This window comes from Protopterus annectens, chromosome 14.part0, assembly GCF_019279795.1.
Source record: "Protopterus annectens isolate FY-2018-M chromosome 14.part0, PAN1.0, whole genome shotgun sequence".
Classification (NCBI taxonomy): Eukaryota; Metazoa; Chordata; order Ceratodontiformes; family Protopteridae; genus Protopterus; species Protopterus annectens.
The window spans coordinates 382,049,197-382,065,791 of NC_056748.1; the positions used below are offsets into that span (position 1 = coordinate 382,049,197).

Here is a 16,595-nt window from a genome sequence, read left to right on the forward strand (position 1 = left end):
AAAAGACTGTGATCTATCTTCTCCACCTCTTGGGGTTGGTGCTTACCATTGTCTGGCTCTGAAAGATCCTTGAGGTTGCCCTCTACCCCTTGGACGCCTGTATCTGCCCCTTTGAGGTCTGTCTGTGGCTGGAAAGGACCAATTTTTTGAAGGCCAGTTTCTGCTGAACCGTGGAGGCTGTACTTGCAGGAAATCTTTCACTGTTTGCATTGATTTTGCTTTTTCCTCCATTTTCTTTAGCACCTCCTCTGCTTTAACACCAAACAATACATCTTTTTGAAGAGGTGCATCTAATCATTTAGCTTTGACATGATCTGGTAAGGTTTGCTCTTTGAGCCAAGCATGCCTACGTATAACAGACCCCATAACAGCAGCTCTACAGGAGGCCTCTAAAGCATCAAAACCACACTGCAAGGTATGTTTACCCACTTGCTCTGCACCATGCAACAAATCCTGCAACTCTTTTAAATCTGGTTGTTCTGGTTGTGTCATTTTGCTTTTCAGCTGAGATATCAAAAACTGTTGATACTTTAACATATGGAACTGACCAGTTTAATGCCCTCATGGTTGAAGTGGCTGAGGTGTACACCTTTTTCCCCCACCTTTCTAAAGATGTGGAATCTCTCTCTGAAGGTAATGGGTTTTTAGCAGTAGAGGCCTTAACTCCCATGGGACCCTGTGAAATAGTTTCTGGGTCAGCAGTATGGCTTTTATATAGAAACTGGTGAGAATCAGGAACCCGGTAATACCTGTCTGGTTTAACAGGAGCTGGAGGCAAAGAATCAGGATTAAGGCTGGCTTCTGTGTACACATCATCCAATATATCTAAAACAGGAGGGATAGCCAGAGGCCTATGCTGGGGGAGCAGAAGAAATTCCCTGAGCCTTTTCTTGGAATCGGAGTAATCTTGGCCTTCCCAGTGAAAGTGTTCCCTCAATGTATGCAGGGTTTCCCCAAAAGAGAAGTCCTCAGGAGGGGAGACCGAGGGAATAGACTCCTCTGCATCAGAGTCTTTGAATGGAGAATAGGCACAATCCTGGTCCTCAGATAGCTCTGAGGTAATAGAAGCTTGATCTGAGGAAGGGTAGTCTTCCTCTAATCTGGGCCTTTTATCAGAGGGGGGTTGAGAACCCCTGATAAGAGTAATCAAATCCTCAGCCATTTTAAGCATCTGTTTTTTAGGCATGGTGCCTTGAGAGGGTGTCTGAGGAACCTGTTTTTTGGTTTTCATAGCTGTTTTAGATTTAGTGAAGGCTTTAATAGAGAAGGAGGAAGGCCTGAAGACCCCTTGAGAAATGGCAGGCCTGTCTAAATTCTGAGTTTCCCCGCCAGGAGTGGCGTCGGTATCTGTAGTAGGAAAGGGGGCCGAGGAGCCTGCGACCTCGGGTACTGAAGACACCGGTAATGCATTGTCATCGGTACTCAGGGGCTGCGTAGGCGCCTCGCTGAATACCGGAGAACCGGTAGTCGGCCTTAGCGTGGTATCAGTAGGTGGTGCGGACCTCGTATACCGGTCCTTATCTTTGCATTTTCTGCTCAAAACTGGAGATGGAGTATCTGACGACATAATATAATTAAATTTTTTGTAAATCTCAGGAGCTGGCCGAGCGGCACTTGCGAACTGCTTCTGCTTCGGGCACCACGCGGCAAGAAAGACTGAAGAAAATGGCGTTGGCTGCCTCTTTTATACCCCTGCCGCACTGATGTCAAGGAGGAAGCGACGACAACCGACGCCGGGCCTAGACTTTGGAATTTGGCCGACCGAGGACCTGCCTGACGGCAGGATAACCCATCTGTTATGACTGCAGCTGTATGCACGATGAACATCCTGCCAGCAGATTACCCAAATGTAATGACTGCAACAGTGAAACATGAAAAACATCTCCACTGTGGTCATAATGACTCTGAGGGGGGTGAATAAATGGAAGCACAAGCACAATTGCTACACTGGTAGTGTATGTTTTGGGATATTGTTTGGCCAAAATACAAAAAACCCATCCCTGCAATGCAATGGTTGTAAAGGCTTCCACTCATTTGCTTTGCCACTACTGGAAATGTACAAGTCATTACTGGGCAGAAGGATCCCAAGGGCTAAGGTCATCAAAAGACACCAAATAAACATCTAAAGAATGGTCAGTGAATTGGAGTCAGCCTCCTAATAGGCACTATGCTGCTTGAGGGTTGTGCGGACATGTGGTAAAAGATCAAATCTATGCAGTTTGGAGGGGTGAAACAGTGCTGTCATGACACTCAGGTTGAATAATAATACTTTGCAGTGTGAAAGGACAATGGCAAAGGTCAAAAGGATAACAAAATCCACCATAAATGCACTACCAGAGCCCAGAATTAGAGTAGAAAAATTTATTACTGATTTCGTCCGACCAAGGGGTCATATGGATGCTGAAGTGTGGTGACAGTGTGTAGACTCTACATTTTACAGAAGGTGGTAAGGTTTCATCTGAAATATCATGTTCACTTACTGAGGTCATAAAAGAAAAGGAATTGAAGTTAGTGGAGTATGGAATGGAACGTAACTCAGTTGATATGGAAAAAGAAAATATAGATTACAAAGAAAGGTTCAGAATGAAAAAAATGTTCACAACAGGGAAAACAGGTAAAGGGAGTATATTTTGAAAGCACTGAGGAAAGATGGGCACTATCAAATTGAAGGGGAAGAACTGTAGGAGGCAAAGACATGGGTGGCAGCAGAAATGAGAAGAGTTAAGTCCAACTTCAGGAAAAATTGCATGGAGAGAAGCTGGTGGACAGAACATCTAAAAATGAGGTTCAAACATGCTTGAGTCAGTTTAAAAAAAACACAAAATGAAAAGGACAACGAAACAAGATTACATGTGACACTGAAGAGATCTGATAGACTAAGGGTCTTGTTTAGTTTGGTTTTTATTTGGGTTCCAATGCAAATACATTAAAGAAGAAAATAAAACCTGATTGGGTTACATTAAGGAGCACAGGACTAGAAACGGAGGAACATGAAGCTTAGGAAAGTAAACAGAAGCATTATGAATGAATACTTTTGGAATTAACAGACTTAACAGCATTTCAGATGTGAAGGTTTCTATCAAATGATTTGGACAGACAAGATTCATGAAAGAATAACTAGAAACTCCTATGGATAAATATCTACAAATCAGCTGGATATGACTGGATTCACCACATTTCGTTTGTAAAACAACTAACAGGATAAACTGCCTTTCAAAGTAAATCAAAACAAAGAGATGCAACACTCAAAAACATAACAACTACAGGCTTCCAAGATGGCTGTACACTGAACAACAGCTTGACTTCAGCTCTCCCAGTGTGAACACAGAAACTGAGAAAAAACAGTTAGTGGTATTGTCAACTTGAGTAAAATTCAGTCACTGACTAGTAAGCACATTGTCTACATGCCTGCAAATAAGAAATGTAGAGAACATGAAAGAGAAACAACCAGAAAAGGTGAAGAGAAAATAATGTCTAAGAGAAGGTAATGCAGGAGGAGACACACTTGGATAGGTATGAAAATGTGAATTTGATGAAGAAGGGATATCAGGAGGGGTATTCAGCAGAGTATCAAAGGATAAAGGAAAAGGGAAGTACTTACACTAATTGCTAAAGGAGCTCCAATAGTGATAAGAGTCAAAGAAAAAGATAGTCATGGTAGATTTGTGGTAGTAAGGGGCTACTGGCAAGTGAGGAGGATTACGCTGGCATGTATTTATATTCCACCTAAAACTGCTATTATGGAGTTTAAAAACATTTTAGGAAATGTACTGAAATTTCTGCAAGGAATATTACTTACAGGTGTTAACTACAGCTTGATTTGCAACAGTGAGGATGTATCTAGGGGACCTAGAAGAGAAAACATAACAAAAGGGGGTAGTTCTCTGAAAAAAATTATGAAAATACTTGGTATAGAAGACATAAATTCAATAGTAGGAACTCAGAGAATTTACATATTATTTCCCAAGGTAAAACAGGAGCATGTGCATTTAATTGAAAACTTTGACACATCCAATAACTGTTTCAGACTATGTGCCAATAATAACCAAGATAAAATGCAGGGTAATGAAGTACAAAGGAGACACTGGCACTTCCCCCACCTACCTGTTAAAAATGGAATTTAGGGAATGGGTAGCGGAAATTATTCAACAGCTGCCAGGAAAGATATAATTTCTTTAGAAGTTATAGCTAATGAGTAGTATAAAATGAAAGTGAAATTAAACTCCAAAAATACAAAAAACAGGACTTCATTGCTTTCGTCTTGAAGTTCTCAGGACTTCAGCAGATATCTGAGTACAATTAAAATAGGTGCTTTCGTCCCGAAGTTCTCAGGACTTCAGCAGATATCTGATTACAATTAAAATAAGTGCTTTTGTCCTGAAGTTCTCAGAACTTCATTGCTTTTGTCCCGAAGTTCTCAGGACTTCATCAGATATCTGATGAAGTCCTCGGAACTTTGGGGCGAAAGCAGTTATTTTAATTGTTTGTAACAATAAATCTTGGTTAGTGGTGTTTGGACAGTTTTTATGGTGTTTTTTTGTTTGTTTTTTGCAGTTTAATTTTGCATTATTCATTGGTGTTAGTAAAATGAAAGTGAAGTTTAAAAGTAGGGTAGAAATAAAAGAAAGAGAGATGTGTTTAAGAAGTAACAAGAATTATTTAGTGGGGGATGACAAAGATTAAAGTACTGTAGAATAAGGGGGATCTCACAGAAAAAGAAGAGGAGTAAATGGAGATTGCTAAAAAGAAAATAAGTGAATACCTGGATAATACGCATGAGTTTAGAAAGACTGCTGTTAAGCAACTGTTTTTTAATAATAACTCCAGAGCACAAAACCTTTTAGCACTATGACTTTGGCAACAAAAAACGTAGGCAGCATATAACAAGAAAAATAAGCAGAGATCCTATAGCGGTATTAGAGATATTTTGGAAAATTTCTGCAAAGCAGTGGAATGTGGAAATCAAGAAAAAGCACAAATTTACATATTTAGCTATTTCATGGTTAGAGGTAGATGAGGCTCTACAGAATGGATACATCCATGTGCTTTGGGTACAACAGTGCAACTGCTAGGCAACCCAGTTACTGTCAGTGTAATGGTGGTGTCATAATAGCTGTTATCCTCTAAAACAGCCTCACAGCTAACTGGCTGAGTTATTAGACGTGAGAAAGAAAACAATGTAGCGCTCACATTGTAGAGCTCAGCTTCATCTTAAAATAAAAAAGTACATTTTACTTACACCACATATAATTAACAGTACTGGTTGACTATTTTGGTCAGTTGTGACTGTAATATATAGTACTCTGATAACTCCCTACACTGAGCAATCTCACACTGTCAAAAGCTCAGAGTTCCATTCTAACTTGCAAGTTCGGGGTTGGTGGGACAAGGTGTTTATCTTGCAGACAAAAGGTACAGGATTTGATTCTCACATTTGGGAGGCATGGTTAGGCTTAAAAAAGGCTCCCTGGGGTCATTAGCCTAGTAATTATCTATGAACCCAAAAGAAATGGTGACAGTTAATAAAGTACAGTCGTATAAAATCTTACCATAACAGCAGACGTCCTTCTTTTCACTGTTGCAGTATACATTACCACTGGGATTCCTGCCAAGGCTAGCCCAATGTCCAGCCAGTATACAAAAGCCTTAATTAGCTAGGGGTGTCGTACATCAGATGTATGCTCCTGCACAGGTGTAGAGCATAAAGATGAAGTACGAACACTCACAATCCAGAACTGAAGTGTCCCAGGAGAACCACAACACTCGCTGGAAAGGAGAACATGTACATCCTGAAAAAGGAAGGAAGAGAAGGAAAAAAAAACTCTTGGCTAGAAGGAAAAATACCACCCATGGAAAAGGAGAAAAAAGAACAGTGGGTAGGAGAGATGTGGTGAATACTGCAACAGTGAAAAGAAGGACATCTACTGTTATGTTAAGATTTTACACAACTGTATTATGTCCTTCCATACCACTGTTGCAGTATTCATCACCTCTGGGAGAGTACAAAAGCTACTGAGAAGGAAGGGAGGAAGAAGAAGGCAAGGAGGAACCCTCTATAAACCCATGCCGGATAGTCTTGGCAAAACCTGCCCTGGCTCTGGAAATGACAACCAATTTATTATGCTTAGCGAATGTATGACTCAATGACCAAGTAGCTGATTCAATGATGGAGCTGGTGTCCAAATCCTTGAAGGAAGTCCCCGAGGAAGCCACTGCACTAGTAGAATGAAGCCTAACAAAAGCACACAGCTGTTTGCCCTGAAAAGAATAACCAAAAGAAATGGCCTTGGAAATCCAGGAGGAGATGGCTTGCTTAGAAACTGCCAAACCCAACATCCTGGTATGAACAAAAAACAAACAAACAAAAAGAAACTGATCAGATTAACGAAAGGCCTTTATTTTGTCTAAATAATATCTGAGCTGTCGAATCTTCTAACTAAAAGACTGTGGAGTATGGACAAAAGAAGGAAGCTGGATAGATTAAGGGACTACCTTGGACATAAAAGAAGGATTCATATGGACAGCCACCCTGTCTCTATGAAAAAAAAAGAAGGGGCTGCCATAAAGGCCTTGAGTTTAGATACCATTCTGAAAGAGATAAAAGCAACCAATAAAACACAGTATTCCAGGTGCAATGTTGCAAATAAGCAGCAGCAACAGGCTCAAAAGGAGCCCATGTCAGTTTTCGAAGGACAAAATTAAGATCCCAAAAAGGAGAAATGGGTATTCTTTGGAGTCTTATATGAAGGACACTTTTTAGAAACTGCTTGATCCTAAACCTTGAAGCCAAAGGAGGAGTAAGTGGCAGACAGGCAGAAATGGCTGACAAGTGAGTTTTCACTGAGGAATATGCCAAGCCAGCATGTAGCATTTCCCACATGTAGGAAAGAATGTGGAGAAAATATAAACAACAAAACCTAGAGATTTGTGAAAAGTATGAAAAAGAGATATGGACATGGGGAAAATAGACAGATTTGATACGGTGCAATATTTATGCAAAGGCGGAAGTCAAATTAATCAATATAAAGAAAGCAGCCCCAAAGATATTCAAAGAGAAATACATGCAAAGACATCTGGATATGGAGAATTTCTCAATAAAAAATAATATCACAAAGAAGGAATGTAGAAAATAAGATTAGTAAAGTAGAAGTTAAAAAGAGAAGTTGAAGTTATGGAGAGCCTGCAAAGTGAAGGATTTAGTGTAGAAGGTCTAACACAGGTTACATTATAGCATGATGGAACAAGTCCCCAAAGTAAGAATTAACATGAAGATCAAGAGACATCTGAAGAAGAAATATGGACATGGGAAAGAAAAAGAGATTTAATATGGTGTAATATTTATGCAAAGAAGAAAGCAAAACTAATCAATACAAAAAGAGCAGCACCAAAGATATTTGAAGAGAAACACAGGCAAAGGAATCCAGATATGGAAAACTTTACAATACAAAAAAATAAGAGGAAAATCAGAAAAGGTAATTAGTAATGGAGAAATTAAACAACTCGAAACTGAGGTTATGGAGTACCTGCGAAAAGAAGGATTCAGTGTAGAAAATCTAATTCAGAAAGCATCACAACAGGATAGAGTAATGGACATCCAAATTAAGGGGAAACCAGTGGAATGGGAAGCAATTGGTCAGGTGCCATATGAAGATATTTTGGAGCCTTCCACAGGAAACCAGTATAAACATTCACTTGAAGCTAGACAGCAAGGAAAGGAACAGGAAACTGTGGAAATTATGATACAGTCAATGCTGAGGCATGTAGGTCAATGAGTTCCATATGACAGAGCAACGGGTGGCACAGGATGAAATTGCAGATAATGTGCCACAGGAAGATGCTATAGAACTTCCTATAGAATGCCTGCAGGAAATAGAAAACAAAAAATGTGCCTTCAGTGTAGAAGAAAATGAGCTAAGAGAAGAATTGCTTGATTTAATAAAGATAGATAGGCATATTAAGATCAATGAAAGAAATAGATTGCAGAAGGTCAATAAAACCCAAAAAGTCATAAGTTTGATAAAACAAATGAACACAGTAATTAGAACTGTCCATAGAGATCCATGCAATATAACAGAAGTAAACAGGATATATTTCTGTGCTGCTAAATTAATAACTGACAAAGTTCTACCACAAAAACACAGGGTAGTGAGGGAGAGGAAGGGGAGAAACTGAATACCATCATGGAAATACTGAATAGAGAAAAAGTACAGTTTTGTACCTACCATAAATGTAGATGTTCGAGTGTATTCACTGCTGCAGTCATTACACTTGGGTTATCCTGCCGTCAGGCGGTCCCCGCAGTCAGCCAGAGTTCCAAAGTCTTGGTCCGGCGTCGGTTGCTGTCGCTTCTTCCCTGGCGTCAGTGCGCCAGGGGTATATAAGATGCAGCCGATGCCATTTTCTTCAGTTTTTCTTGCCCCAGATGTCAGGTGCCCCCAAATAGGTAGGCAATACATATTGCTAATAAAACATACATAAAAAGTAAAACCAAAACCTTCAGTTACCAGCAAATACACCACATAGGTAGTATAGGATAGAAAGGTATAGATAAGTCCCAGCTAAGAAAGAGGGGATGGAGGGAGGGTAACCTGGACTGCAGCAGTGAATACACTCGAATGTCTACATTTATGGTAGGTACAAAACTGTACTATGTTCATCGTGTTTCACTGCTGCAGTCATTACACTTGGGTTGAATCCCAAAGCTGAGGTTGGGTGGCTGGTTCTATAGAGGATTTGGGGTGGCTATGAGACCCTGCAGCACTGCAGTGGCAAAGCCAGCTCTGGATTTAGAATAAAGAACCAAGTGATAATGTTTGGAAAAGGTGTGCACTGAACTCCAAGTTGCAGCTTCCAAGATATCTTTGGTAGGTACTCCTCTAAGGTAGGCAGTTGAAGTGGCTGTTGCCTGGTGGAATGTGGCCTAATGTTGCTAGGTACAGTTTTCCCATGCTGTGTGTAGCAGAAACAGATACAGTGTCCTATCCACTTTGAAATGGTCTGCTTTGAAATAGCCTTTCCCTGTGATCCTGCAGCATATGTTACAAACAATTGCTCAGTTTTCCTGAAAACTTTTGTTTTGTCTAAGTAGAAACATAACTGCCTGTGTATGTCCAATGAATGCAGAAGTCTCTCCCCTTTATTCTGGGGATTTGGATAAAAAGTTGGCAAGTGAATAGTTTGGTTAAGAGCCACACTGGATACCACATTTGGCCTAAATGAAGGGTTTGTTCTTAAAGAAACCCTGTCTTGGTGAAAAATGATGAAAGGCTCCACTGCCATTAGTGCCTGTAACTCTGAGACTCTTTGTGCTGAGGTTATTGCCAGAAGCAGAGCAGTTTTCCAAGACACATATTTTAATTCTTCTGAATTGGCTGGCTCAAAAGGAGGTAAAGTTTGTTTTTCCAAGACAAAATTGAGGTCCCAAGTTGGTGTTGGTGCTCTCCTGGGCGGTCTTATGTTTTTGGCCCCTCTGAGGTACTGTTTTAGCAATGGATGAGAGAAAATAGGAGGATCTGTGTTGTAATGAGCTGAGATGGCAGCGGCGTGGATCTTAATGGATGAAAAGGATAGGCCTTTGTCCAACAACTCAGTTAACTCATTACATCTGAGTGACACCTCCAGGTGTATCTGCAGTTAACTCCTACTGTCGCCTCTAGGCATCAAATATTGTTTGTTCATGTTTATATGAATAATTCCAAAACCATGTTATGGACAAGGTTTTAAAAGATTTCATCTTAAAACATACACAATGGCAAACTCGCCTGCATTAATATTTGATCTCTGTCTAGTGTAGATAAAGAGATATTAACTGTTGTTCTTATGATATTAATTTATATAGATATACTTTACATTTTTCTAAATATGTCAACAACCAAGTAACACAGATGAAAAACTCCTTAGCCTCATATGAAAGCACTTAGCTAGATGAATAAAATGCTGCTGACAGTATGTGTAACTTGAGTGGTTGCTGAGATATTGTAGGTTATTTACAAAATATTACAAATGTAATAGTTACTGTGCTTACTGTGACTTATAAAATTCAGTTTAAGACCTAGAACCTAAAGAATACTACCACTATACAACTAGTTTATGGTAAAGGGTTTGCCATTTATACTGCTTTCATAACCCTATGGTTACAGATATATGAACATTTGTTTGAAATGTGAGGACATAATTTCATTTTGTCAAAAGGCTTAGGCTCCGCCCATGGGAAGTTACAGAGCAAACTTCCTGAGCTCCATTGGAGTGAATGAGTTAAGTATTGTAATATCTGAGGAATATTTGGAGCAAGAAGGTCAAAAGCTTTGAGCCTGGTTCCAGGCACAGAATCTCTTCCACTTTTCTGAATAGGATTTCCTGGTGCTAGGCCTCCTGGCCTCCAAAATGACATCCATAACAGCTTTAGAGAGAGGTGTTGTCTGCTTGACTAAGGAATCTGCCATGCAGCCAGGTTTAAGGTTTTGAGCTGGCTGTGCAGGATCTGATTGTTTTGCTGAGTCAGAAGATGAGGAATTTGAGGTAAAATCCATGGTGGGCCTTGAGCTAAGTTCTTTAAGATTGGGTACCAGTGCTGGCATGGCCAGTCTGGGGCAATCAGGATCAGGATCATTTGTGGCTTTTCTTGTCTGGCTTTTAGGAGTACCTTTGAAAGGAGAGGCAGTGGTGGGAAGGCATAAACTTTTAGGCTTTTCCAGCTGAACGAAAGAGCATCCACTTTCCATGCTTGTGTGTGGCAAGTCCTTGTCCAGAATTTGTGTCATTGGCAATTCATTGGGGAGGCAAAAAGATCTATGTCTGGGCACCCCCATTTTTGCGTTATCATGCTGAATACTTGTGGATTTAATTTCAACTAGTGAGGATCCATGATGTTTCTGCTTAAGTCGTCTGCCAGAGTATTTTTCTTTCCTGGCAGGAACTGTGCTTGCAGATGAACTTGATAGTTTAGAGCTGTGTTCCACAAGGTCATGACTTGTCTGCAGAGGGGATAAGAATGAGTGCCCCCTTGCCTGTTTATGTACCACATAACTGTGGTGTTGTCTGTCTTTAGTAATAGTTGTCCTGGGTGCAGAAGGTCCTTGAAAGCATTTTGTACAGCTTGCATCTCTTTTTGATTGATGTGAAGATGCATTTGGTCTGCGTTTCACTTGCCCTGAATACATTTTCCTGCCATGTATGCTCCCCAGGCATAATCCGAAGCATCTGTTGTTAGTGTCTGCCTGGCTGTGGGTAGAGTGAAAGGCTGTCCCTTGTTGCGGTGACATGCCTGCGCCCACCATCGAAACTCCTGTTGTAGGCAGGGAATAAGTGGTATTACTGTTTCCAAACTGTGACAGTGTTGAGTCCAAACACTTTTTAGGTACCATTGTAATTTCCTCATATGCAGTCTGGCATATGGTATTAGTAGTATGCAGGACGCCATGAACCCCAAGGCCTGCAGAATTTTTCTTGCAGGGAGATGGGTTGTTGTTGCCATCAATTGAAAGTACTGAGTCAGTTGTCCTTGCTTGCCTGGCGTGAGATGAGCCATCTGGGCCGTTGTATTTAGGCTGGCACCCAGGAATATAATCTGTTGCGAGGGCACTAGTTTTGACTTCTTTTCATTTAGTGTGTACCCTAGAGAAATTAGCAACCTTTTCACAAACGCCAGAAGCTGTAGAAGAATGTCCTTTGTCTCTGCTTGAATGAGGCAGTCATCCGGGTATGGATATTTTTGAATTCCTTTTTGTCTGCAAAATGCAATTACTGGTGCCAGGCACTTTGTGAAGACCCTGGGCGCAGTAGATAAGCCAAAGGGCAGTGCAGAGAATTGGTAGTGCATTGTACCAGCTTTGAATCTGAGATATCTTCTGCAATTTTGTCTGACAGGGACATGCAGGTATGCCTCTTTGAGGTCCAGAGTAACAAGCCAAGCCTTCTTGCCCAGCATGGGTAGAAGCTGCTGTAATGTCAACATTTTGAATTTTGGAATATCCAGGTAAGTATTCAGAATTGAAAGGTCTAGTATGGGCCTCCAGGCCTTGTCCTTTCTGGGGACCAGGAAGAGTCTTGAGTAAATTCCTTGCCCTTGTTCCTGTTGTGGTACTTTTTGAATAGCTCTCATGTCCATAAGGGCTGAAATTTGTTTTTCTGCCTCTGCCTATTGATTTTGTGGCAGGTCTGGCATTCCTTTTAGCCTTGGTAAAGTATGAAAGTGGAATCTGTAACCTTGAGACACAATATTCAGGACCGATTTGTCTTGGGTGATTGTTTGCCAGTTTTGAGATAAAAGTGCTAGTTTTCCCCCTAAGGGGGCTTCCAAAAGGGACGTGCTTGGCGTATGAAGGGGAAAGTCATTGTGACTGTTTCCTTTAAGGTTGAGAGTTGTCCTCACCACCTTTTGGGGTTGAGGCGCCCCACTGTTGCTGTCTGTTTCCCAATGGAAATGCTCCCTCATGGTATGTAAAGTTTCCCCAAAAGAATAATCCTCAGGAGGAGAGGCTGAAGGGATAGATTCTTCAGCATCAGAGTCCTCCTAGGGGGGTAGAGAGTATCCCTGGTCTGAAGAGGAATCAGAGGAAATGGAAGCCTGATCAGAGGAGTCATAGTCTGTATCCCACCTAGCCCTTTTCTCAGAGGGGGATGGGAACCCCTGCTAACAGTAATGAGGTCTTCGGCCATTTTGAGCATCTGTTTCTTAGGCATGGAGGACTGTCCAGGAGAATGTTGTACTTGTTTCTTTGTCTTTAATGGTACCTTTGTCTTGGCTGTTGTCTTAATGGTAAGTTGTGAAGGTCTGAGAACACCCTCAGAAGCCGATGCCTGCTCAGCGGCTCCGGACCCATCTGAGGGATTAGTTTCCGTAGGCCCAATACCTTGAGTTTCCAGAGGCCTAGATGTCTCCACATGGGAGTTGGGAGCGGCCTGTGGCCTGAGGTAGCGGGTGTCAGGGGCTGCGAAAGCGCCTCACTGAGAACCTGCGAACCGGTGACTGGCCTAGAAGAGGTTTTGTCATCGGTTTTGGACCTCGGATGCCTGTCTTTATCCTTGTCTTTGTGTTTTTTTGGTATTGAAGTCATTGGCTGATCCGACGGCATCGTATAATTGAACCTTCGGCCAAAGTAGTGTAAAGCAAAATCAAAACGTCTTTTTATAGTATGTTTGTTAACTCTAGCACAAAACCGACAACTAGTGACATTGTGATCAGGGCCTAGGCATGGAATACAGTAAGAGTGGAAGTCCTTTATGAGGTATTTGCTTCCCAGAAGAAATACAATTATTAACTTTTTCAGACATCGGTCTGAGGCAAGAAAAAAGTTTTCCCAATGGGGTACTTAGCTTTATTGAAGACTTCGGATCTGAAATTCGACTTCGAAAATCTCAGGAGTCGGCCGACCGGCACTTGCGAACTGCTTCTGCTTCGTGTACCGCGCGGCAAGAAAGACTAAAGAAAATGCCGTCGGGTGCATCTTATATACCCCTGGCGCACTGACGTCAGGGAAGAAGCGACAGCAACTGACGCCGGACCAAGAATTTGGAACTCAGGCAGACTGCGGGACCGCCTGACGGCAGGTTAACCCAAGTATAATGACTGCAGCAGTGTAACACGATGAACATCTAGAAAAAGGAAGAATGGTCATAGAGTACAGTTTTGTACCTACCATAAATGTAGATGTTCGAGTGCTAATACAGCTGCAGTCATAACAGATGGGTTCTCCTGCCGTCAGGTGGGTCCTCGGTCAGCCGAATTCCAAAGTCTAGGTCCGGCATCGGTTGTCGTCGCTTCTTCCCTGATGTCAGTGCGACAGGGGTATAAAAGAACCAGCCGACACCATTTTCTTCAGTTTTTCTTGCCCCAGATGTCAGGTGCCCCCAGAAGGAAGGCAATACGTAAATTTATGTAATAATGCAATGCAATATAATCAAAATACAGTAGTTGCAAGCAAATACACCATAAATGAATACCCCAATCAGGTTGTATGAGGAGGTGTTAGCCAATAGGCCTGTCCCAAGAGGGGAAGGAGGGAGGGAAACCTGGACTGCAGCTGTATTAGCACTCAAACATCTACATTTACATCTACATTTATGGTAGGTACAAAACTGTACTATGTTCATCGTGCATACAGCCGCAGTCATAACAGATGGGTAGAATCCCAAAGCTAAAAAAGGGGTGATAGGCACTAGGTGGAACTAGGAGGAGCCAGGATGCCCTGCAAGACTGCAGTGGCAAAGCCTGCTCTAGTTTTGGAGTATAATGGTAGGTGGTAGTGCTTGGAGAAGGTATGCACAGAACTCCAAGTGGCTGCTTCCAAAATATCTTTGGTAGGAACTCCTCTGAGGAAAGCTGCAGAGGTAGCTGTGGCCCTTGTGGAGTGAGATCGGATGCCTGCAGGGACAGTTTTACCATGAAAAGAGTAACAAAAGCGTATGCAGTGGGCTATCCATTTTGAGATTGTCTGTTTGGAAATTGGCTTCCCTTGAGCTCCTATGGCATAGGACACAAAGAGTTGTTCTGATTTTCTGAAAAAGGCTTTCTTCTGTCCAAATAATAGCGCAGCTGTCTGTGGATGTCTAAGGAATGTAGTAGTCTCTCCCCTTTGTTTTGAGGATTAGGGTAAAAGGTAGGTAAGTGGATAGCCTGATTCAAAGCTACCCTGGATACCACCTTTGGCATAAAGGACGGGTTGGTTCGTAAGGAAACTCTGTCCTGATGGAAAATGATGAAAGGCTGCACAGCCATGAGGGCTTGTAGTTCCGATACGCTGCGAGCTGAGGTGATAGCCAGAAGGAAGGTTGTTTTCCAGGACAAATATTGCAAATCTGTTGAGGCAGCTGGCTCAAAAGGAGGCAAGGTCAGCTTTTCTAGAATGAAATTGAAGTCCCAAGCAGGTATTGGTTGCTTCCTTGGGGGTTTTATATTCTTAGCCCCTCTGAGGAACCGTCTTAAGAGGGGGTGAGAGAATAAAGGTGGATCAGTGTTGTATTCTGCAGAAATGGCTGAGGCATGGATTTTGATGGAGGAGAATGAAAGTCCACTGCTTAGCAGCTCAGCTAGATACTGTAATATTTGAGGTAAATTCAGTTTTCCAGTATTCTGGCCCTTTTTCTCATTCCAGGCACAAAACCGTTTCCATTTTGCGGAGTAAGCCTTTCTAGTAGACGGCCTTCTGGCCTCCAAAATGACATCCTGCACGTCCTTGGAGAGTAGGGTCTGTTGTGAAGTTAAAGAATCTTCCATGCGGCCAGATTGAGTGTTTTCAGCTGACTGTGAAGAGTTTTGAAGCTGGGCTGAGTCAGAAGAAGAGGCATTAGAGGTAGGATCCATGGTGGGGAATGCGTCAGGCTCCTCAGGAGTGGGTACCAGTGCTGTCTTGGCCAGTCTGGAGCAATGAGAATCATCTTTGGTCTGTCTGCTCTGGTTTTTAATAGAACTTTGGGCAGCAGAGGAAGAGGTGGAAAGGCATAAAGTGTCATTGTTGTCCAACTGAAAGAGAGAGCGTCTACTCTCCAGGCCTGTGGATGAAAAGTCCTTGAGCAGAATTTTGTCAATTGGTGATTTTTGTGGGAGGACAAAGAGATCTATGTCTGGCCTTCCCCATGCTTGAATGATCTCTGTAAAAACTTGAGGATGCAACTTCCATTCGTGTGGATCTGTCATATTTCTGCTTAGGTTGTCTGCCAGCATGTTTTCCTTGCCTGGCAAGTACTGTGCTTGAAGTTCGATTTGTAATTCCAGAGCCATGTTCCAAAGTGACATGGCCAGCCTGCATAGGGGGTATGAATGGGTTCCTCCCTGTTTGTTTATGTAACACATTACTGTGGTGTTGACTGTCCTTATCAATAGTTGACCTGGATGCAGAAGGTCTTTGAAAGCTATAATAGCATTTATTACTGCTAGTATTTCCTTTTGATTGATGTGAAGGTGCTTTTCTTTTTGGGACCATTTGCCCTGAATGCACCGATCTGTCATGTGCACCCCCCAGGCATAGTCCGAGGCGTCTGTTGTGATGACTTGATTTGCTTGAGGCTTGCAGAATGGGAGACCTGTGTTTGTTTGGCATGCTTGAGCCCACCAGAGAAATTCCTTTTGAAGACATTGAATTAGTGGTATTATTGTTTCCAAACTGTGGCTGTGTTGAGACCATAGGTTTTTCAGGTACCATTGAAGTTTCCCCATATGCAGCTTTGCACATGGGATTAGTAGGATGCAAGATGCCATGAATCCCAGAGCCTGCAGGAATTTCCTTGTAGTCAGCCTGGTGAAATTTGCTAGTTTTCTGAAGTATTGAGTTAGTTGCCCCTGTTTCTCTGGCGTGAGGTAGGCCATCTGGGTGTTTGTGTCCAAGTTGGCACCCAGGAAAATTATTTTCTGAGAGGGTATTAGCCTTGATTTCTTTTTGTTGACTGTGTATCCCAGAGAATTCAACATTATTACAAAAGCCAGATGTTTCAGAAGTATGTGCTTGCTGTCCACTTGGATCAGGCAATCGTCCAAATACGGGTATATTTGTATCCCTTGAAGTCTGCAGTAGGCAATTACTGATGCCAGGCATTTCGTGAATACTCTGGGCACAGTAGATAAGCCAAAGGGCAATGCAGAGAATTGATAATGGGTTGAA

At 42.1% G+C, this 16,595-nt stretch overlaps 1 protein-coding gene across 1 annotated transcript in view; it reads right to left on the minus strand.

Moving 5' to 3' along the window:
* NUDT13 (nudix hydrolase 13) overlaps positions 1 to 16,595 on the minus strand; it is a 680,399-nt gene that overhangs the window by 406,862 nt on the left and 256,942 nt on the right. The gene's annotated exons all lie outside the window — the stretch shown is intronic.